The sequence below is a fragment of the Anabrus simplex genome, chromosome 5 (genome assembly GCF_040414725.1).
Source record: "Anabrus simplex isolate iqAnaSimp1 chromosome 5, ASM4041472v1, whole genome shotgun sequence".
Classification (NCBI taxonomy): domain Eukaryota; kingdom Metazoa; phylum Arthropoda; class Insecta; order Orthoptera; family Tettigoniidae; genus Anabrus; species Anabrus simplex.
The window spans coordinates 111,341,745-111,364,787 of record NC_090269.1 but is presented as its reverse complement, the minus strand read 5'-3'; the positions used below and the strand labels follow the sequence as shown (position 1 = coordinate 111,364,787).

The 23,043-nt window shown below is 41.1% G+C and overlaps 1 protein-coding gene and 1 long non-coding RNA gene across 4 annotated transcripts in view; both read right to left on the bottom strand.

Annotated features, from left to right (window-relative positions):
- The window catches only part of LOC136873821 (putative phosphatidate phosphatase), a 337,454-nt gene that overhangs the window by 219,046 nt on the left and 95,365 nt on the right, over positions 1 to 23,043 (bottom strand). The gene's annotated exons all lie outside the window — the stretch shown is intronic.
- Positions 20,239 to 21,743, bottom strand: LOC137500969 (uncharacterized). The gene is made up of 3 exons (XR_011018301.1): positions 21,456 to 21,743; positions 20,986 to 21,144; positions 20,239 to 20,698 (listed from the first exon to the last, which is right to left on the bottom strand). It is a non-coding gene; the product is annotated as an uncharacterized lncRNA (long non-coding RNA).

Genomic DNA, 23,043 nt, shown 5'->3' with positions numbered 1-23,043 from the left:
CCTGCAATACGCTTCTCAAGATAACAACTATCCATGTATGAAGTTGTGTCCTTATCTTCTACATTTCTAAGTGAAGGATTTAGAAACACTTCAGACAGAAGATACCATAAAAAGTATTGTCTAAATAATAAGTTACTCGGTCATCCTAAATGCTTATATATCACCCATCAACAATCAAGGACAAGTGTGACGTTTCACAGGAAAGATGGAACATACATCCACCAAGGGCTGTCAACTTGAGAGCGTAGTAAGGCGACCACGGGTTCTCCAGCTGATTCTCGCATTGCTTCCACTTACTTCTGCTAAGCTCCTAGTTTTCATCTCTCCTGAATGAATGAAAATCTACAACCTGTTTTCCAGTCAGTGAACGGGTCAGGGATGGAATGAATGAAGCCCCAATCTAGCGGCGAGGACAGGAAGCGTGCCGGCTGCCGAAGCCTGTCGCACTCCTTTGGGGCAATGATTAATGACTGACAGATGAAATTAAATGTTAGTGGAGAGTGTTTAGGAATGAAAGATGACAGGGGAAAACGGAGTACCCGGAGAAAAACCTGTCCCGCCTCCGCTTTGTCCAGTACATATCGCACATGGAGTGACCGGGATTTCAACCACGGAACCTAGCGGCGAGAGGCCGATGCGCTGCCGCCGGAGCCATGGAGGCTTTTTCATCTCTCCTATCCGATCCTCCTTTTTATTTTTTACAACGTGTTTTACACCGGGATAGGAAAGGCCTAGGAGAGGGAAGGAAGCGACCGTGGCCTAAATTAAGGTACAGCCCCAGCACTTGCCTTGTGTGAAAATGGGAAACCACGGAAAACCATCTTTAGAGCTGCCGACAGTTGGGCTCGAACCCACTATCTCCCGGATGCAAGCTCACAGCTGTGCGCCTGTAACCGCACGGCGAACTCGCCCCGTCCTATCCGAACTCCCTTGGTCAATACTTGTTCTCCTCCTACCTCAGCCGGGAGGAATAGCTCAGATGGTACAGTGCTTGCTTTCTGAACTCAAGTTGCCGCATTCAGTCCCGGCTCAGTCCGGCGGTATTTGAGCGTATGCCAGGTTCGTGTCGGTAGAATTACTGGCACGTATAGGAACTCCTACGGGACATTATACCGGCTTTTAATTCTTTCATTGTCCTTTGCTTTTGGCAATATGTTCCATGCTCTTTTTCTTGCAAGTTGCTTTACGTCGCACCGACACAGATAGGTCTTATGGCGACGATTGGACAGGAAGTAGCTAGGAGTGGGAAAGAAGCGGCCGTGGCCTTAATTAAGTTACAGCCCCAGCATTTGCCTGGTGTGAAAATGGGAAACCACGGAAAACCATCTTCAAGGCTGCCGACAGTGGGGTTCGAATCCACTATCTCCCGAATACTGGATACTGGCCTCACTTAAACGATTGCAGCTATCGAGCTGGGTGTTCCATGTTTGAAGGTTTGGAACTCTTTCACTTCGTTTATTAGAGTAAAGAAGGATGATACTGTGAGTCAAGTCTTCAGCCTGAAGGCTGGTTGGATCCTCAAAAAGCACTACCAAAGGTTATGTGGTTACAGTGAAACCTCAAACACCGATAACGGCGCCAGAATTAGGCGTACAGTGCTTGATCAAGAGCGAGGTAGTTTGCTACAGCTTTCCCCACTGACTCACAAGGTGCTATTGCAGCACCACTGGCCCTATGAATGTTATTTCTCAGTAGAACCCATATCACAGCAGCTTACATATTGTGCGGTAGCGGCTCGTGGCTTAAATGGCAGGTGGGGCTAATGTGATTAGTAGTAGTAGTAGTAGTAGTAGTAGTAGTAGTAGTAGTGGTAGTAGTAGTAGTTTTGTTGTGGCAGGGGAAAATCTTTTAAAGACACCACTCTGTGTGGGAGTTGGATTTTCACCAACTAGAAACCCCTGCCCGCTTCACTCCAAAGACTTTAATATTACTTATCTAGACCACCGAGCACAGAATAACATAGAGATGGCAATGTGTCGTCTGAGTTGAAGTCAGTGGACACAAGCGGCCGCCATGTTGTTTGTACCAAAACATTGGAGACCGGTTAGTGTAAGTAAGTGAACAGTGCGCCACGTGTGAAGTAAATAAAGGAAGTTGTGTTATGATTTTAAAATGCCGACTTGTGTAGCGTATGGATGTGCAAACAGAGCTTCAAAGAAAATACCAGGGATAACTTTTCACAGGTAAGCAATATGTTTTTGCGAATATTCAGTGCCGAATTGTCTTCCACTTGCACATGCAGTATAGGTTAAGAAGCCCCTTTATCATTTACAGTTTTCCTAAAGATAATGAACGACGGAAGAAGTGGATAAGAGTTATACGAAGGGAAAATTGGTCCCCCGCACCTTTCAGCACCATATGTTCAGCTCACTTTACTGAAAGTGATTTTGATCGTACTTCATTGTGTGTCGTAAGGCTGAGGGAATGGGCTGTGCTGAAAGGCATAAGTCTATAATGATAATGTATGTATGTATGTAGGTATGTATGTATGCATACATTACAAAATAATCCTTGAGATGAATTAATTAATTTCATCAAGTGTACTAATGTAAAAATATTTATCTATTTTTTTATATGATTTACTTGGCTCAACACTTCTATAATAATTAGGCCTATTTACCTCATACTTACTGGTCTTCCAGGATATCTTTATTATTGACCGTCTATTATTTTATTTATAAGCCTAAAGACTGTGTATATTTTTATTGTATATGAAATTTTGAGTGGATTTGTACTGTATATGGTATCTGTATAAATATTCATGGTCCATAACCTGTCTTATTCTTTCTCTAAAATAGGTCTTTATGAAAATGTTCCATTATTCTGAGCTGCACCTTGCAAATCGGCAATTTGTTTGAGCTAAATATAATCTGATATAATAACAGGCTATTTGAGCTCGTATTTCCGACTTTTAAACTACCGGTACTGCGATTAAAACAGTGTTCTGGGCTGTCCCGTGCTTATTACGACTAAGGTACTTTTCTACTGCGTTAGATACGTTAACAAATGAAATAATGTTACAGAAATCTTTTAAAATGACAGACTCGGATAGGAATTAACTAGCACGGCTGGTAATGCCAACATGGCGATGCGCGCAAAACTCGGCTTCAGCGAGCCAATGCATTGCGGTAGGCATTGCCATCTCTATGTTATTCTGTGCTCGTTGATCTAGACTCACAGAGTGCGCTGATGCTATGTGGAATATTGAACACTTTCGCGCATCGCCATGTTGTGGGCGCTTCAGCTTCGAATGCATGGGTAGCACGTGGTAATGTTTACAGTCCCGTGCATGTTTTCGATTTTAACCATGTCTGATAGTGGATCTGTTGTAGTATTATATGTGACGGAGTGGTAATATATTGTAAAATATTGTCAAGAAATGTGGGAGCTTACACATTACGGTAGTTAAACTGATCGGCAATATTAGGCATAAAGTTAGGCCTTACGTGTGGAATAGAAAGGTATTCACGAATGTGAATTCGTGTGCAGCCTTCATTTGTACAGATTGTTATCAGAAGGGATCTGGTATTTCTTTTCACATGCGAGTAGAAATTGAATTGTTATAAAATAACTTTCAATTACCATAATCGAGAACTAAACAGGTTATAGGGTGGATGATTCAGAGAGCAGAAGGACATGAAATTTAGAATTTGTAGGCTTCTTCTTTTTCTTGTTTTCCCTTTTCCAATTCATTGGGGATAATTGTTTAGAACTAAACAGCTGTTCTGAAAAAGACTACGTGAATATCATACAGACTGTGTAGACCTACCGTTATTACAAATTTGATAAACCTGGGTCTAGAATCCGTAGGACGTGATTGATAAAGCTTGATATGACGCTTTTAATATTAGGGTAAAGTACTGCTTCAAATTATTATAAATTAACTGAAAAATGATTTATTAGTATCGTATATCTTAAGTTCTCAATTTTTTTTACGCTTGCTTTATAATAAAAGAATACAATTGTTAATACGCTATTCCATAAAAATTTGACAATGAGAATAAAAATGAAAATCCACAGCCTGTTTCCAGGCATTCTACTGGGTCAGGAATGGAATGACAGTATAAAGTCTAAATAAAGCTCATTATAAACTTGTCAATCCTAGTCTGTATTAGAAAACGCTAACCAGAATGAGTGTTTAACTATGATATTAATCTTTTTGCAAGTGTTTTGCATTCCACTTCATTTTTTCTGGTGTAAATCATGGTGCCCATATTTGAGAAAAATTAGAATGCACTTTCAATTTTTATTTGTGCTCAGATAATGTTAATTCAGATTGAGTTTGTAAAAGCAGTAATGCGGGTTTTTAAAAAGATAATATTATGAGGAGGGTTTCACATCTTAAATTATAACTTTCTTTTCTTTTTGCTAGGGGCTTTACGTCGCACCGACACAGATAGGTCTTATGGCGACGATGGGATAGGAAAGGCCTAGGAGTTGGAAGGAAGCGGCCGTGGCCTTAATTAAGGTACAGCCCCAGCATTTGCCTGGTGTGAAAATGGGAAACCACGGAAAACCATTTTCAGGGCTGCCGATAGTGGGATTCGAACCTACTATCTCCCGGATGCAAGCTCACAGCCGCGCGCCTCTACTTTCTTACTTAAGCCTAAACGACTCAGAGAAACTGAGACTAACTCTAGACATTTATTTCATTTTAAGAAATACACAATAGAGGCAGACTAGCGCCAGTGTAATGAATGTCAGGCAGCAATTACCTAAGTCCAAATCACATAGAAATGACAATTTAACTTCTACCAATCCAATTACGTTATTTCATATCCGAACCAAACCAAACTCCATGGCCTACGAAGCGACCGCTGCTCAGCCTGAAAGCCTGCACGAGGTGTCGTGTGGTGAGCACGACGAATCCTCTCGGCCGTTATCTCACCGTCAGATAGTTTTGCAATTGTAATCACGTAGGATGAGTGGAATTCGAACCAGCTCTCAGATTCAGGTAAAAATCTCTGACCTGACCGGGGATTGAACCGCGGGTCACAGGTAGACAAGCTACCCCTACACAGCGGAGCCGGCATTTCATATTCAGAAAATGACAAAAATATGTATCTGATCGTTTTAGATAGATTTCTGCTGTTATGTACTTTTTAAACAATATGTTCAGAGAATTGAGTAATATTTGCTGTAATGACTTATAAAAGAGGAATCATAAGCTATGTACCATTCATAGAAAGATTTTATTTCACAGGTTTCCTTTTTGTGGATATTGAAGATTATAGCTGTAGGTACAGGAGTTTTTAAATATTTAATGTGCCCTCCAGTCTGCTAAAAGACAGGCAATTTTTATCTCACGATATATAATCGTACTTAAGTTGTAGACTGCTGTCATTTGAACATGTCTTCGTATTTTCAATAAATCAAAAGTGTAGAGCCTAGGTTTCAATTACATGTATCTGTTCCGAATGTTCATACAAAACAGTTACAACATGACCCTTATATTAAAATGATCGACATTATCATTTATGAGGTACCCGTAGGACTGTATACTGTTTTTTTTCTGTTTTCGGGAACTGAAATTCAAATATGTGTTTATTTATATATATTTACTTTTGTAGTAGAGTATTTTTCAGTCTTCTTATTCAGTTTCCCAAAGGTTTCTTTTTTTATTTTCATGTGCGCCACCTATGGGCTATCCAAAGGATTTGTGTAGATTGTTCAGTTTTTTTATACAGAAGTACCTTTTAATATCACCACGGTCTTGATATTAAGTATATTTATTGTGTGTTTACACGGTAGTCGGTATATGCTGTCATTAATTTACTAGGGCGGGTGTTTTCATATGTGCGAAATGTAAGTTCATGCATGAATTCCATACGATCTCCTCGTCAAGCTGAGGAGTGCCCGCAACATGGCGGTACGCGCATGGACATGCCTTCCCCAGTCACACGCTTCTGCGCAGCCAGCGGTGTGGGGCCTTGCTTCACTCAGCCCATTCTGGCACTGCTTGACGGCATGACATCAGAATGGGATGGCACAACCGATGTTGGCCGAAGGATAAAAAAGCTAATACCTGACATAGGAGGCTGGCTTAAATGTAGACATCGGCAGGTAGATTACTATCTGTCGCAGATCCTGACAGGACATGGAAGATTTGGCGTATACGCCATGAAGATGGGAAAGACGCAGGGAGATGGTTGTTGGTACTGTTCTGAAAGGGATACAGTAGAACACACTTTTTTCTACTGTGTTCGATGGGAAGAAGAGCGAAGGAAAGCCTGCCAACAACTTGGCCGACGACTCACACCAGAGAATCTGGTCCAGAACATGTTGGAGAGCCCGCTTGCCTGGAACACAGTAAAGGCAATGGCGACAAGCATTATGGGGATGAAGGAGAAAGAAGAGAAAGGAAGAGAATAATAATAGTAGTGAAAATGAAATGGCGTATGGTTTTTAGTGTCGGGAGTGTCCGAAGACAAGTTCGGCTCGCCAGATGCAGGTCTTTTGATTTTAATCCCGTAGGCGACCTGCGCGTCGTGATGAGGATGAAATGATGATGGACGACACATACACCCAGCCCCCATACCAGAGAAATTAACCAATTATGGTTAAAATTCCCGACCCTGTCGGGAATCGAACCCGGGACCCCACTGACAAAAGGCCAGCACGCTAACCATTTAGCCATGGAGCCGGACAATAGTAGTAGTAGTAGTAGTAGTAGTAATGTAGTTTTTGTTTCTTCTGCTGTTGCAAATACACCCATATTAAACCTTGTCAATACATTTTTATTGCCAGTAACAGTAGGAGTTAGGCATGCTTGATTCTAATGCATGTTAATAATAAGATAATTAAAAGTGAGGGCCTACCTCATTTATAAAGGAACTGCGCTCGTCGATTCTTCTACGGTGCAAACTATTCACTATTTTAAACGCTATACATACTAATCAGTTAATCACCGTTGTGCTGTGAGACAGAACTTACGCTCTCCACTCTGCAACTGCTAAAAGTGAACTGTAAACTAAAATCGAAACGTGTCGAAAGCTTCACTCTGTGAATGATTACCAGAACATGTTACATGAGGTTAGAAAAATACAAGTGAGTTTGCAATAACATCGCCATAACACTCGCCGCTACAGCTTCGTCTATGTTGTCCTTTTTTATTGCGGGCATATCAGAGTTAGCCCCTAGCTTGACATTTTAAAATGCATTGAAACTTTTACTCCCTCAAAGTTTCACTGACCTTCAAAACAGTTTCCAGTACTTACTGTGAGGACTGACAGCGAATTAGCCCCTGTGTCAAGACAACGTAGAAAACGTGTAATACAATCATACTTTCATTTTCTCATATCATTAATTACTTCAGAACAGTGGTACTCAGATATTAATCTGGTGTAATTAAATTAATTATCTAAAATATAAATAATACATTTCTAAACTCTTTACATCCGAAAATCTGGTGGGGCTAACCCCTTTAGCCCTTAATGACGAACGGCCCACGATATTGTGACAGCCATAAGTGAGACTGAGACATTTTGCTCCGGTCTGTGCTGTGAGACAGATGCAGACATACTGCATCTTTCACAAAATAGCACAATGCGGAACTCGTACTATGCATGGCTGACAACCAGGATGTCAAGCCTTCTACATGATACAACATACAACAACAGCATATACGTACTCTCCCAGATCTAAAATTAAAAAACCATGACGCAACAGCCCCGAAGGGCCATGGTCTACCAAGCGACCGCTGCTCAGCCCAAAGGCCTGTAGATTGCGAGGTCTCGTGTGGTCGACACGATGAATCCTCTCGGCCGTTGTTCTTGGCCGTAGGCCCTATCTCACCGTCAGGCAGCTTCTTAATTGCAATCACACAGGCTGAGTGGACCTCAAACCAGCCATTAGATGCAGGCAAAAATCCCTGACCTGGCCGGGAATCGAACCCAGGGCCCCCTCTCAGAAGATCTACTTGGTGGAAAATTATATATGCGATTGAAAATCATAGTAGAATACTTTAGAATTATTTTTCTTAGAACTGTTTGTATAAGAATTACTGTCTTGTTAACTTTTAATGTTTGTCCTCTTGGTACATCAACGAAATAAAGGTCTTACGGTTTTATAACAAACTCGTTTATAAAAATGACAAAAATGAATGAAGGTTCAACAATAAGTCTATTGTAAATATAATGACTGCTCATGAGGAGTTGAGCAGTTCGTAAACCAACAAGAAGACGGTGAAGAATACTGAGTAGTGCTTGTTACCAAGATGATACAAGGATCGCGCTCCGCATGCATCAGTTCTTTCCAATGACGTCATTTCCGTTGTGTGAGCTTTAGTGTAATATCCTCCAGTTAACATTCAACAAAATCAGAACAAAGCAAGCAAGCTTGTATCCCTATTTTCACGAGAAAGGAATATTAGTTCAATCATGGGTCCCAGTTTACGTTATATCTAACCTTATAATAATGTTTCTCTTTTAAAAATCTGGATAGCACTGAACACTATTTTCACTCTGAGTGCTAGATTTTAAAAGTCTGGTTCCTTATATGAATTTCCAGTGTGCTGGCCTTCGGTCCAGAAGGCCCTAGTTTCGATTCTTGGGGGGGACTGAATTCTCTAGGACTGAGTGTTTGTGTTCGTCTTAACACAGACCACACTACGAACCACTATACAAACATACACAATATGTTGAATTTATCCCACTCATTGCGCTGGCGTCAGGAAGGACATTCTGTTTTCTGTTTTGCCAACCCCAATAAACAGGGCTGCAAACCTGGACGTTTGCGATCCCTGACAGGCTACTGAGCAGCTATCCTGAGTCGGAGTTAACTTGCGGTAGAGTGATTGTTTTCGTCCAACACGTGAGCTAACAAGCCAAGTGTTGCCTAACTTCGGAGATCTCATGGGATTCAGTGTTTCAACATGGCTACACTCACGGCGAACGAAATCTAAATAGTGAGGTAACATTGTTTTTCAGATATGAAACGTTCGGTGGATTTCGCCACATATTTATCTCGAGCCACGCAACAGTGGCTAGAGGTGACTGTTTTAGACCTCACATACCCTTGTGACTGACCATTTGCTAGTCCTTAATTCAAGCCTCTGCACTACGAACTATGGGGTATTCCATGTACGCTAACGACGACGACCTTGTATCCAGAGGGGTGCAGAACTGGAACAATAAATGTAGCAGTTAAAGTCCCGCCTCGACAGCAATAAAGAGGCTTACACGTCGCTGCTGTTGCACGAAAGATTGGAAAACAGGTCTGCACACTACAAGAGCTGAACGGTGAATGGTCGCTAGGTAAATTCAACACACAACAATAACGTTAAATCATCCGGGAGATCGTGGGTTCTAACCCCACTGTCGGCAGCTCTGAAGGTGGTTTTCAGTGGTTTCTTATTTTCACACCAGGCAGACGCTGGGACTGTCCCCTAATTACGGCCACTGTCACTTCCTTCCCACTCATATCCCTTTCCTATCCCATCGCCGCCATAATGTGTCGGTGCGACGTACAACAAGTTGTAAAAAAAATCGTAAAATATCAATCAGCGTCACAATAAAGAAATCTACAAATATCCACTTCAGACATAATTAACAGGTAATACAAATCCGTCCGGATATGGGACGACGATAATGAGGTAGGAAGAGGATGAAACCCGGTGTTGACACAGAGACTACTCCTTCTCCAATAACACCAAGGGGTCTGCTCGAAGCTTAACGTCATCATCCGACGACGAATCACCATCAGCCAACGTCATATGCCTTCACTCCACATGAATATAGCGGAGAAGTTTAGGAATTGAATTCAGGATTATGGCATGCAATCTAGTGATTTGTATACCACCACATCTCCTTCCTGCCGGCCAACACACTGATGGAGACCTTTTTTCACCAACGAAACTCGAACCACGGTTTCAGACCATACAGACTTGACGCCTTGACGGTTAAGGCCACCAAACGAGCACAACAAGACAATAATTCCGAAGTTAATCCCTCTGTTGTTGGTACTTCAGTTAGTGGAAGTTCCTCCAAAAAGGAGTGAATCAACTCGGATGATAATGCTGGCGAGATGTAGTGTTTACGGTGCACTATGTCTTTTGGTATGGACTGTCAGGCTCCATCGCTAAATGGTTAGCGTGCTGGCCTTTGGTCACAGGGGTTCCGGGTTTGATTCACGGCAGGGTCGCGAATTTTAACCAGCATTGGATAATTCCGCTGGCACGGGGACTGGGTATGTGTGTCGTCTTCATCATAGTTTAATCTTCATCACGACGCACAGGTCACCTACGTACGTTATATCAAAAGACCTGCACCTGGCAAGCCGAACATGTCCTCGGACACCTCCCTGCACTAAAAGCCATACGCCTTTTAATTTCTGGTATGGACTACAATAAATTTGTTACTTTCATTGCTCTATCTGTCTCATCCTTAAAACCAAACAAAACCTCATGGCACTACATCCCTTGAAGGGCCTTGGCCTACCAAGCGACCACTGCTTAGCCCGAAGGCCTGCAGATTACGAGGTGTCGTGTGGTCAGTACAACGAATCGTCTCGGTTTTCTAGACCGGGGCCGCTATCTCACCGTCAGATAGCTCCTCAATTCTAATCACGTAGGCTGAGTAGACCTCGAACCAGCCCTCAGGTCCAGGTAAAAATTCATGACCTGGCCGGGAATCGAACCCGGGGCCTCGCTACCCCTACACCACGGGAACGGCAGAAGTCTCATCCTTAGCTTTGACAGTATGAAAGTGACCGAGGTATGAGCGATGCTAGTAATACCATTCCTTATGGAGCCAGTCCCTGTTACGAATGGTGTGAAAATATCGCTCATAGGGTCGATTGTCGCATGCATTTCTGTGGGTTTGGCAGACTGATATGTAACAGCAACTTCTGGCTCGGTGAGGAAAGTAATGGGAAATTACCTCACTCCTTATTTCCCCACTATGCCTCTTCAGTGACCTCTGGACTATCTATGACAGCTGTTGGTGGAGCTGTGGAGGATCAAACCAGCCTTCGGGCTGAATACCCAACAAGCATTCAAACGAGTCGACCCTAAATATTTTGAATTACATGTTTTTCTCGTTTAATTGTAAGAAAGCACTATCTTACACACGGTGTTTTCGAATAGTCTTTATTAAGCGAATACCTTTCACAATGAATATCGGAGCCGATGATGTCCGTTAGAGATTTGTTTCACTGTACAGTACTCTATTCTTTCCAGCGCCCCTTACGTCAATCATGAAGCGCGCAAGCAGAAACACTTCCTGTCCCTCCCTAGTAGCTATATGAATGCTGATCGAAAAATTATGGTCTAATTTTAGGAAAAGGCGTGTCCCTTTGGTCCTTTATCTTCCTTCGCTCTCCGATAGAAACTCTTCATTACACAATATATGAATGCACTCTTATGCTGAGGTCAAGCACAAGTCATTGGACCTAGGAGATAACCTACATTGACCGAGAAGTTCTATTGGCATAGACGCAGGGAAATATGTGGGTGCTTTGTGTACGCCTTGATCTTATAAGTAGGGACCTGCGTGTTTTGTTTCATGTTTTGGTGGAAATCGGGGTTATTCTTTTAAGAATTTCGCGTTATTTTTTAGAATTTCGCGTTATTTTTAATCATTTTATTACCATAGTTTTAGTGTTTTAAGGACATAATACTAGCCGTAACAGAACACAGAGAGAAAATAAAACTGTTACTGACCAGCTTCTTAAGCAGAATGACGCACGCCCATGAGTCGAGTTGAGTGAGTGAGAGAACAAGACAGTTTTTTTTTTTTTTTTTTTTTTTTACTTTACGTTGCACCGACACAGATAAAGCTTATAGCGATGATGAGATAGGAAAGGCTTAGGAATGGGAAGGAAGCGGTCATGGCCTTAATTAAGGTACAGGTGGTGCCTAATGTGAAAATGGGAAACCATGGAAACCCATCTTCAGGGCTACGGAAAGTGGGGTTCCAACCCACTATCTCCCGAATGCAAGCTCACAGCTGCGCGCCCCTAACCGCACGGCCAACTCGCCCGGTTTGTAAGATTGTGATGGACACGACTGTTTATTCTGGCGGTGGAAAAACCTTTATAAGAAGGCAAACACCGTGAATTCGCTGGGGGCTGGGTGTTTGTGCTGTCTCCAACATATCTGCAACTCACACACCACACATAACACTATCCTCCACCACATTAACACACAGTTACGTACACATGGCAGATTATGCATATAAAATTGATAAAGTTGACATATTCGCGTTATTGTCTCACTTCGTTTTATTTCGCGAAATAACGTTGTCTAATTTTCGAATTGTTAACAACGTTACGAATAGGTAACTGTTTCCCAACCATTTTAGGGATTTTTTTAAAAGTCGGTGAAACGCGAAAAACGCAGGTCCCTACTTATTTGAGACATGCACATTCAAACAAGATGAACCTTGATTTCTTCACATTCACTGAATTTTAAGCTTTTTTCTACATAAGTTCCGAACCACCATTATCACTTCTTGACATCGCACAAATGCGCTTAAATTGGTGGCAGTGATTATTGTTTTAAAAGGAAATACAACTATGCAACAATCCTCCCTTAACACAAATCAGATGGAGAAGTTTCAATCCTTAAAGAATTAAGGTATCGACGAAAGAAAGAGAAGGACGACTCCCTAGGATTCACTAACCAGATGCCGTAAAGGTAGGAAGTGAACAAGAGTTGATCAAGAGAGGTCAGGTAGGGAAGATGATAGTGAAGTCTGGCACAAGGTAGTAGAAGTTATGCAATACTCAACTATAGGAGCAAAACCATGCTCAAGTTGAGAGACACCTGGAGTTACCCCTTGTAGTCGTCGATTCACTCAGAGATACGTGCAGATATAAGACTGAGAAATCAACGCAGTATAGATCGATTACTAACATCAGGAAGATTATATTATCCTACCGACGACTTCTAATGTATAACCTGTCTTCTCGGAAGTTCGGCCCTTGTCCTTAGTGCATGTCCAAACCATCGTACACGGTTCTCGCGGAATTTTATCTTGAATCGGTGTAACGCCAGATCTTTCCCTGATCATTTGAATTGAGAAGCTATCCAGTTTAGCGACGCCAGCTGTACAACTCAGCATCTTCGTCTTTATGACGCCTAGTCGACGCTCTGCCTCATTCGTAGTCGACCAAGATTCGCAACGATACAGCGCAGCACGTCGAATGACAGTACGATAGAGTTTCGAATTTAGATTATCTTTCATCCTCCGATCGGAAGTGACGCCGGTCGTTGTTTCATCCAAGCTGCGGTTATTCTTGCACTGACCTCCTCGACAAGTCGCCCATTATCAACGAAGATTGTGAAGCAAAGATATGAGAATCTTGTCATCCACGGCAGGTCCTCGCCGTCTACGTGAATGGTTCTGATTGTTTGTGGATCTGACGTCGTATTTTCAGCCTTCTTTATGTTGAGGCGCAGGGAGTACTGCGCTAGCCGATCGCTCCATCCTTAAGTTTGGCGTTTCAGATCAACCTGGCTCTCAGAGACCAACATGACATCATCGTTAGCATAGAGAAGCTTCCACGGAAAGGAGCGGCGCAGATTTGCTGTTACAGCGTCCATCACTAGAATGAACAAAGAAGGTGACAGCACTGAACCTTGGTGAGTGCCGACAGTGAGGGGAAAGTCACTGGATGTTTCTGTGTGTCTACATAAAACATCTGCACTCAGTTGGCAAGGTATTCTGGTATACCATGCTCTCGCAGTGTTAGCCAGATCAGGCCATGCGGTACGCGATCAAAGGCCTTCCACAGGGTCCGGGAAGGCGAGGAGGATCGGCTTATTCTTCTCACGTTGTTTTTCAACCAGAGCCGTGTAGTATGGTCTGCACCGGTTGTGCCACAGTTCTTCACAAATCCAACTTGGTTTCTGGAAAGCTCGAACAGTGATGTTCCGTTGCCAATCGGTCGGTGTTCGACCCTCTTTGGCGATCTGCTTGAAGAGCTGTGCTAACCATTCTGCCGCATCCCTCTGTTAAGAGTACTACAGCTATGCTAAACGATAGTCTTGGCCAGTGGGTTTTCCCGGCTTCATTTCTTTCAAAGCAATCTTGACCTCTCCAATATCGAAGTCTGATAGGTCCTTTAACAATTGGCGTATAGGGAAATTCCTCAGTTGAGATCTTTTCGAAATAGATCATTGAGCGCTCTCTTGCCTTCATCCAATCAACCAATAAGTTTCCTGTTTCATCGCTGAGAAGCGCTGTATGTCTTCTGTTTTACGATATCTTGATTTGGTGAGTCGATATAATTTCGGCTCCCTTATAAGATAGGCAAAACGCGTCGTTTTTGTTGCAGCTATCATCTTCTTTGTATCGCTAAAGATTACCTTGTACTGTAGATGTCTTGCCGGCAAGAATCTCATGGTAAAGTTGTTTCATTTTTGGTACCGCTTATTTGATCTCATCACTCCATATCCATTACCTTTGTCTATTATTCGACGTCTTGGCTGTGTTGCTCCAGGAAGAGTGCGTGCAGTATCATGAGCAGCCTCCTTCAGTTGGATCCAGCATTGTTATTCGTGCAGCAACATCTCCTTGAAGCGCCAATATTGGATTCTCGTTGGTCCGTTCGGAGGGCGTGTGGAGAATTCAGAGATTAAATACGCAACTTGCAGATGACTGGTCGGTGTTGCATCGTGACGGTTTCATATGGCAAACCATTGTGTCTAACACGTATTTCAGGTCTCGATGCCTGACGAGGATATAGTCGACCTGCATTAGTTTTGTGCCGCGTTAGTGTGTAATCAAATGCGACCCAGCTTTTTGAACCAGGCGTTTGTGAGGGCTGAGTTTAAAACTGGGTTAGGTCCGCATGTGCGACCCCACCAGTGAGGGAAAAGTGCTAGAATAAGAAGAAGAGGATGGTGATGAAGATGAAGATGAAGATGAAGATGACAAAGGCAGCAGGTAATTTTTAAAACAGTAGAGCATGTCAGACAAATTGTGTATCTGGGACCTATGAAGGCAATTACGCTGCCTCAACTGTTAGTTCTATTAAAAACGCAGCTGATCAAGTGTACGTAGCATTTAATTTTGTACAAAAAAAAAAAAAAAAGCATTTTCTTCCAATTTCTTACAATTTTCCAGGATTTTCTCTGTTCTGGCGCATGTCTTATCCGATAAAACCAATCTAAGGGTAAACTGTCAGTCGTATAAAAAGCAGCATATATACAGAATTTACAATTAAATTTCCTATAGGTGTAGATATATGCCTGTGCATTTTCTTCGTAATTCTCACGGTTTGCCAAAAAATTAAACTTTTTTACCCAGGGCAGGTTGAGCGAGATACATCTGGATGGTGAAGGTGAATATAGTTATTTTCATCACGTAGTTGTGCAAGTCCAACAATCGTTATACTTACACTTTCACTCAGTGAGAGAAACGTTGACGCGGAAGAAATAGAATGTGAACTAAGACAAAAAAAAATGTAAGAGTTCAACCCTTAACAGAGAAAACACTCTGTTAGAGGAAGAGGTTCTGGTAAAAGTAATGTTTACGACCTACCACATGGTAGTTAATTAAAATGAAGGTTCTCTCCGCAGTTACTGGTTATCCGTTTCTGGAAGTGAAGAGTTTCCTTTGCTTTTCATGTATGCATGAATTCTATCCATTCATACATTCTGAATGGGATAGTCTCTCCGTAGCTACTGGTGCTTCGTAGCAATGGGCCGAATGCATTTAATTCATCCATTCATGCATTCATTCATAAATTCATCCATGCATTCGTTCATCTACTCATTCAATTAGGAACGCTCTCTCCCCAGTTGGTGGGTATCAGTGATTAGGAGAGAAGTGTTTATTCATCCATTCATGCATGAATACAATTCAGTCAAGCAATCATTCATTAATTAATCAATTCATCCACTTATTCATGCAGCCATTCATTCATTCAATTCATGCATAGTGCCTGTTGAATATGGAGGAGAACTCTGTAGAGACTAATGACAAATAAAGTTTTGAGATGGTAATTAATGTATAGGCCGACGGGAGAGATGAAATTTGACAGAGAAGGTGAACAGGGCTAAGTTATTTTTAGACTGTTCACTATCGTTACTTAGAGTGTACCTATTGTTACGAAATAAACACAGTATGTTTTATCGATCTAATATAATGCAGGAAGTCCCAATTAGTACACGCACATACACACGCACCGAATTATATTTGAGAATGGATGACAACAGTTCCCTAATTAGTGGCTATTTACAAAGGCTTTGGTCCTCTTCACAGCAGGTCGCTTGGTCTAGTATTTACCTGGAACAACGATCCCTTGAGTAGTCTTGATTGACAGCTCACCTTTCACTTCACTTCGCACTCTTAGCCCGCTGTCACACAGGGCATCGAACGATCAAGAGCGACCAACTGGCATCGAGTACTAACGACTAAATTCATTTACCTTGTCACACTGCTCATCGATCGAGAGGGATCGACTGCACGGAAACAGCTGATACTCCCGCCCAGTACCGTACAGGCTACAGATGTATTCATATTCACGAGAGAAAAAGAATGTGTTGTGAAAGCGATAATTCGGGTGGAAATATGATTCTAACCTATGAATATATTAGGAGAAAGGAAAGAACCAGACGATCGCAGTGGACAAGGTAAAGAGCCATGGAGAATTCCACCCAAGTGTGCCTTCGTTGCGGAACTAGTACCGAATGCCCATCAATAATTACGGTATAAGGAATTAGAGGAAAAAATGAAGTCAATAATAAACATCAGGCAAACAAATTACAGGAAAAGTATAAGTTCTGAGGAAAGGCTGACACTATCGTTAAATTCAATATTCACAACGATTTTTTTAGGTTTAAAGTCAAAAGTGATGTTCACCTTCGAAACAACTACTGTATGTCCGTGGCAAAATATATCAAATAAAAGATTAGTGGCATTCTGCAGGATTCTAATAAAGTATTGATAAAAAGGACTGAAAACTGTTATGTACATCAATTTGAATTCATAATTTGAAGGTGCTACCATCAACAGTGGAAATATATTTATTTAGGCCTACAGGTTTCTGGACATCGGTGACTCATACAGATTTAGGATTGCTCACAATACATCAGTGGATTTGTTCCGTTACTGGTAAAGTTACTGGTAAACTCCTTGGTACAGAGTAACAACTTTTTCCGCAAAGGTTTTATGCCATTCATAGAGCACTACAGCCAGAATTCTTGACAGGGTGAAAATTCCAACAAAAGCCTCACAAAAGTGGCTCATTGTATTTCAAATATTAAGACTAATACCATTTATGCTTATTTGTTTTAATGATGCTGGATCCTGGGGCATAATTACTGTCTTTTCAAATGATATTTTGAGGTGTTTATTAGATGGAGGTTAACAGCTTTTTTTTTTTTTTTTTTTTTTTTTTTTTTCATACCACTTGGTGAGATCCCACCTACCGGTACCAAAATAATAGACATATCAAGAAATGCTTCCAGTCAAAATTTACATTACCTAATGTAGAAATAGTGTGTCAAGTTTCATTACAATCCTGTAAATAATTTTGAAAGAAAGAAAAATGCACATATGCTCTGAATATTGTGAAAATGATAAAAGCAATGGAGTTCCTTACACTGTTTCTCTCCCTCATGATCCTCTGCAAATCTCTTGTCGCCTCTCCTCTTCTTTGTTATTGTGCCATGTTCAGAATAGTATCATATTGCTTTCATGACAAGCATGTTGCTGAATTTCTGTAGGTGTTTTGTGCAAAGAATCCAGGTCCATATCCAAACTTTGCAAGAATGACAATCCTGTCTTAATTTATATCATTGAAGACTACAGCAGCTTCGAAAGCAGCTAATTTTACCAAATGGCTGTGAAGAAAGGTTGTCTATGGACATCTCTTCCAAAGTAAATTCTCTTTAGGATTCTGTGTATTCACATATGTGTACATTTCTTGAGGAGTTCAGGTGAGGCTAGTGCTCTGTACACTAGCTTAATAACTATAGGAAAAGCTTCTGGAATATTGTTCTAATAAGTACGTTGGCAGTGTAATAGACTGATACTTGTCAAAACTACATGTAAATTACACACAAGGTCTTGTTTATTACCCTCATCACTAAGCATAAAGTACTGTCTCCCCAAACTTTGCACTGGCAAGCTGATCTAATTGCTCACTTGGCAATAATAAGCCAATTAATATAAATCCTGCACTTCCATCCAAGTTACTGGTAAACTCCTTGGTACAGAGTAACAACTTTTTCCGCAAAGGTCTGGTAGGACTCTCTTTCTTACCTCAATGTTGATTTTGCCTTTCTGTGTATTGTTCATATGTAACTTCTTTACTGATATGAACATGACCAAGCCTATCTATCCATCCTGAAATACTTTCCTTATGAATCAGTTCAAGGAAAATGAAAACTTTGCCTTCAATTTCACCAAAAATGAGAACCAACCACTGCAAAAAATAATAGGTGCTAATAACAAGCACCTTGCCTTCTATTTTTAGAAGTGAAGAGTATGCCTTTCTAACAACTAAATAGACTACTATTGCCGTCTACAGTAAAATGTTATTTAGGCCTCAGGTGGTAAATGATTTAATTTTGCTATATCTTACATTGCCTGTCAAAACTGTTTGTAAATACCAATTATATAAATGAATGTTTGACAGAGTAGGGTGTATGGGCCTTGTAAGATCTTGGATTGACTTACAGGGTAATTAATCTACTCAACCTTTTATTACAAGCATGTAACTGTCATATGAATATATTTTTTATAAATAATGTACATATTCTGCCATCATATCCCCTTAATATTACATCACACAAAATACAGTTTTTTATGTTGTAGATTAAAATCTACAAAACTTTGGTGGAAACATCTGTCAAAATAGTTACAAATGAATTTTTCATCTTTGTTTTTCATTGTTTATATGGATCTACAGCACAAGAAATAAAATAATCAGTCTACCTTGATGCCCTCTGGAGGCCTATATGTTATTAATAAATTATAAGTACGGTAACAGACATGAAAGTAGTGATTGCTGGTGCAGACAGGTACAATGGCAGGAGAGTACTTGGAATAAGGAGATAAAGGCTACCTAAGTTACAAAGTTATAAGGTGGCAGGGAGGGATTCTGTCAGGTATAACTGTAGTAAGAATTTTGTCCTATGCAAACAACTTGGTCTATTGAAACTGTGCAATCTAATATTAATGGATCTACAGCACAAGAAATAAAATAAGCAGTCTACCTTGATGCCCTCTATAGGCCTATATGTTATTAATAAATTATAAGTACGGTAACAGACATGAAAGTAGTGATTGCTGGTGCAGACAGGTACAATGGCAGGAGAGTACTTGGAATAAGGAGATAAAGGCTACCTAAGTTACAAAGTTATAAGGTGGCAGGGAGGGATTCTGTCAGGTATAACTGTAGTAAGAATTTTGTCCTATGCAAACAACTTGGTCTATTGAAACTGTGCAATCTAATATTAATGGATCTACAGCACAAGAAATAAAATAAGCAGTCTACCTTGATGCCCTCTATAGGCCTATATGTTATTAATAAATTATAAGTACGGTAACAGACATGAAAGTAGTGATTGCTGGTGCAGACAGGTACAATGGCAGGAGAGTACTTGGAATGAGGAGATAAAATAGAACTGAATGTCAGGTTGAGAATACAAAACTGGAACAGGTAGATAATTTCAAATAGGTATTTAGGATGTGTATTCTCGCAGGATGGCAGTATAGCAAGCAACATTGAACACAGATGCAGTAAACCCAATGCAATGAGCTTGCAGTTGTGATCAACAGTATTCTGTAAGAAGGCAGTCAGCTCCTGGATAAAACTACTAATGTCTTTACACTGGTCTGGTTTCAGACCACCTGTGCTGTACAAACCTAGTGCAATGAGTTTGCAGTTGCGATCAACAGTATACCGTAAGAAGGAAGTCTCAATACGCTGGTCTGGTTTCAGACCACCTGTGCTGTACAAACCTAGTGCAATGAGTTTGCAGTTGTGATCAACAGTATACCGTAAGAAGGAAGTCAGCTCTTGGACAGAACTATCAATACGCTGGTCTGGTTTCAGACCACCTGTGCTTTACAACTGCTTACTACATACACACAGAAAGGACCTACTACATGTATTTCAAAAACTCCTTTCCTTGTAAACCATACCCGTTCTACCACATAAAATATACAAATTAAGATGTTGTAATAATGCTAATAATTAATAAAAATTGGAGTTAAGGTTCTTTCCCATCAGGTCCTAATACACATAACTCACTGAGTATTCCAATAAATATTGATAGATAAGTATAACAAAAAATGATTTAATTTAAAAAGTAGAACATTTCTCAAGAACATAAATTTTATTAGATTCTTTCTTGGTCTAACACTGTATACAACAGTTTCTGAATTTTAACTTTGAAAACCCTTCGACCTAGTTCACTCATTCTTTCCATGTCATCATGAAGACACTAAAAATAACATTGATTATATTTTCTTTTCAGTTTTCAGTATCTTTTCTAAATATTCACTTAACACATCACTGTCACTTTCACATTTCTGTTTCTTTTATTTTTAACTGCTGGCAAAGCTGTTTGTAGAAGCAGAAGCCACTGGACTGGAAGTTGAAGTCCCTTCAGTAATTTCTGAACTGTAGGAGTTAAACCCCTCCAACACAAATTATTTCTGCTTCTTCCTCCTATATTTCAGCTTGGTGAAAAGGCTCTCATACACCAGGTGCCACTTCCATAGATGTGTTTGTTATAGAACTGAAAAAAATGAACAACATATTAATGCAATTCTTCTAAATTGGAGCTACATTTTAGTCTGGACACAAGCCTTCTGTTTAAGAAATTGTTACTTTCAATAATTATTTTAGTAAGATGATTGCTAGGTTAGATTATATTATATTACTTTCAGTTATATCTAATAAATTAATGAACAGATGGGTGGAACTTATGGCCTACAGACTGAATCTTCCCCTCACTCTTTCACAACTAGAACACTGGTCTGTAATGTAGGCCTACTTTTAAAAATAAATATTACAGAATTGTACCTTCTTCCAGCAATGAAGAGTTCCAGAAAGTTGAGGGCATTGAAGTAGACCCATTTTATGTTTTCTGTACAGCAGAACCTGGGAGGAGAGGGAGGATGTTATCTCTCCAAGTTCGATATCCAGCCCTCAGAATTTGCCATGTTTTGGCACAACTTTTTCCTGAAACAATGAATCAGAATATTGTGACAAAGAAAATATACATGTAGTAGGCCTACTTATGGCATAGGCCTACACTTATTTGTCATTAAAGCAAACAATGGTATTCATTTCATTAGGTACGAGATGGAGGTTAGGAAAGCACTGCTTATGTTTTCCAAACATTTCTTCAATTAAGTTACAAGAATGATAATTACTACTTCTCCTAGTGTAACTCATTTTACCACTCTATTCCGTATAATATACTTTATCAATAAATAATCTAAGATAACACTATTCATAAGATAATCGTAATAAATCTAATAATTACTTACCAGTTTTTGTCCCAATTCTCCACACTATAGAATGCCATACAAAATTCACGGTCTCCCTATTACTATATCCAGGGAGTCTAGGATTATACACCACTTTGTTTTCATACACTAAGCAAATTAATGTTTCGATTTCATCAACAGATGACTATGTTGCGTCCGCCATTATCGAACGACTGCGACTGAAAAACGGACACGTTTGTTTTTACAAACCAGTCGATCTTCATCGCTCGTAGTTGATCGCTGACGATCGATGCTGTGTGACTGGTGCCACTGCCCTCTGTAGGTTTGTTTTCTTGGTCGGTCGATCGCAGTCGTTCGATCGAGCCTGTGTGACAGCCCCCTTAGTCACTCCACTCAACAGTTTCACGCACACATCTGTAGCAATCACGGCGCACGACGACTGTTCCTTTGCTCGACTCCAGAGAGGTCCGTCACTCACACAATCAATTCACGTGACCGCTCCACACAGCGAAACACTCAGCACATCAGTGGCGTATCCTGGAATCTCCACTGAGGCATGCAACTAGTAAGCATGCAGTTAACACAATGTATTAAGTAAATTTCAATTCTACTCACCCTAATTACATGTAAGTGAACTCGAGCCAAACAGTTTTACTGTAAGTTCCTGGATTGAACGTGCGTACACAATTCTTGTTTTCTATTTTTAAATTTACGAGAGTCCGCCTCTGTGGTGTAGTGGTTAGTGTGATTAGCTGCCACCCCCGGAGGTCCGGGTTCGATTCCCGGCTCTGCCACGAAATTTGAAAAGTGGTACGAGGGCTGGAACGGGGTTCACTCAGCCTCGGGAGGTCAACTGAGTAGAGGTGGGTTCGATTCCCACCTCAGCCATTCTGGAAGTGGTTTTCCGTGGTTTCCCACTTCTCCAGGCAAATGCCGGGATGGTACATAACTTCAGACCACGGCCGCTTCCTTCCCTCTTCCTTGTCTATCCCTTCCAATATTCCCATCCCCCGCAAGGCCCCTGTTCAGCATAGCAGGTGAGGCCGCCTGGGCGAGGTACTGGTCATCCTCTCCAGTTTTGTCCCCGACGCAGAGTCTGAAGCTCCAGGTGATACAGGCGATACAGGTGGGATCCCTCGCCGAGTCCGAAAAGCCGAGGGAAAAGCCAACCCTGGAGGGTAAACAAATTAAGAAGAAGAAGAAAAAGAATTTTTTTGCTACGGGCTTTACGTCGCACCGACACAGATAGGTCTTATGGCGACGATGGGATAGGAAAGGCCTAGGAGTTGGAAGGAAGCGTCCGTGGCCTTAATTAAGGTACAGCCCCAGCATTTGCCTGGTGTGAAAATGGGAAACCACGGAAAACCATCTTCAGGGCTGCCGATAGTGGGATTCGAACCTACTATCTCCCGGATGCAAGGTCACAGCCGCGCGCCTCTACACGCACGGCCAACTCGCCCGGTAAAGAAGAAATATACGAGGGAAGGTAGAGGTCTCCCGTTGAATCTTTTCATCAAACGAACGGCCAGTAAACTGATTTACAATTATATCCGTTTTAGACTCATCCATCGTTAATACCACAATAAGCGCAAAATATAATAAAAGACCGAAAACGACGAATAGCACA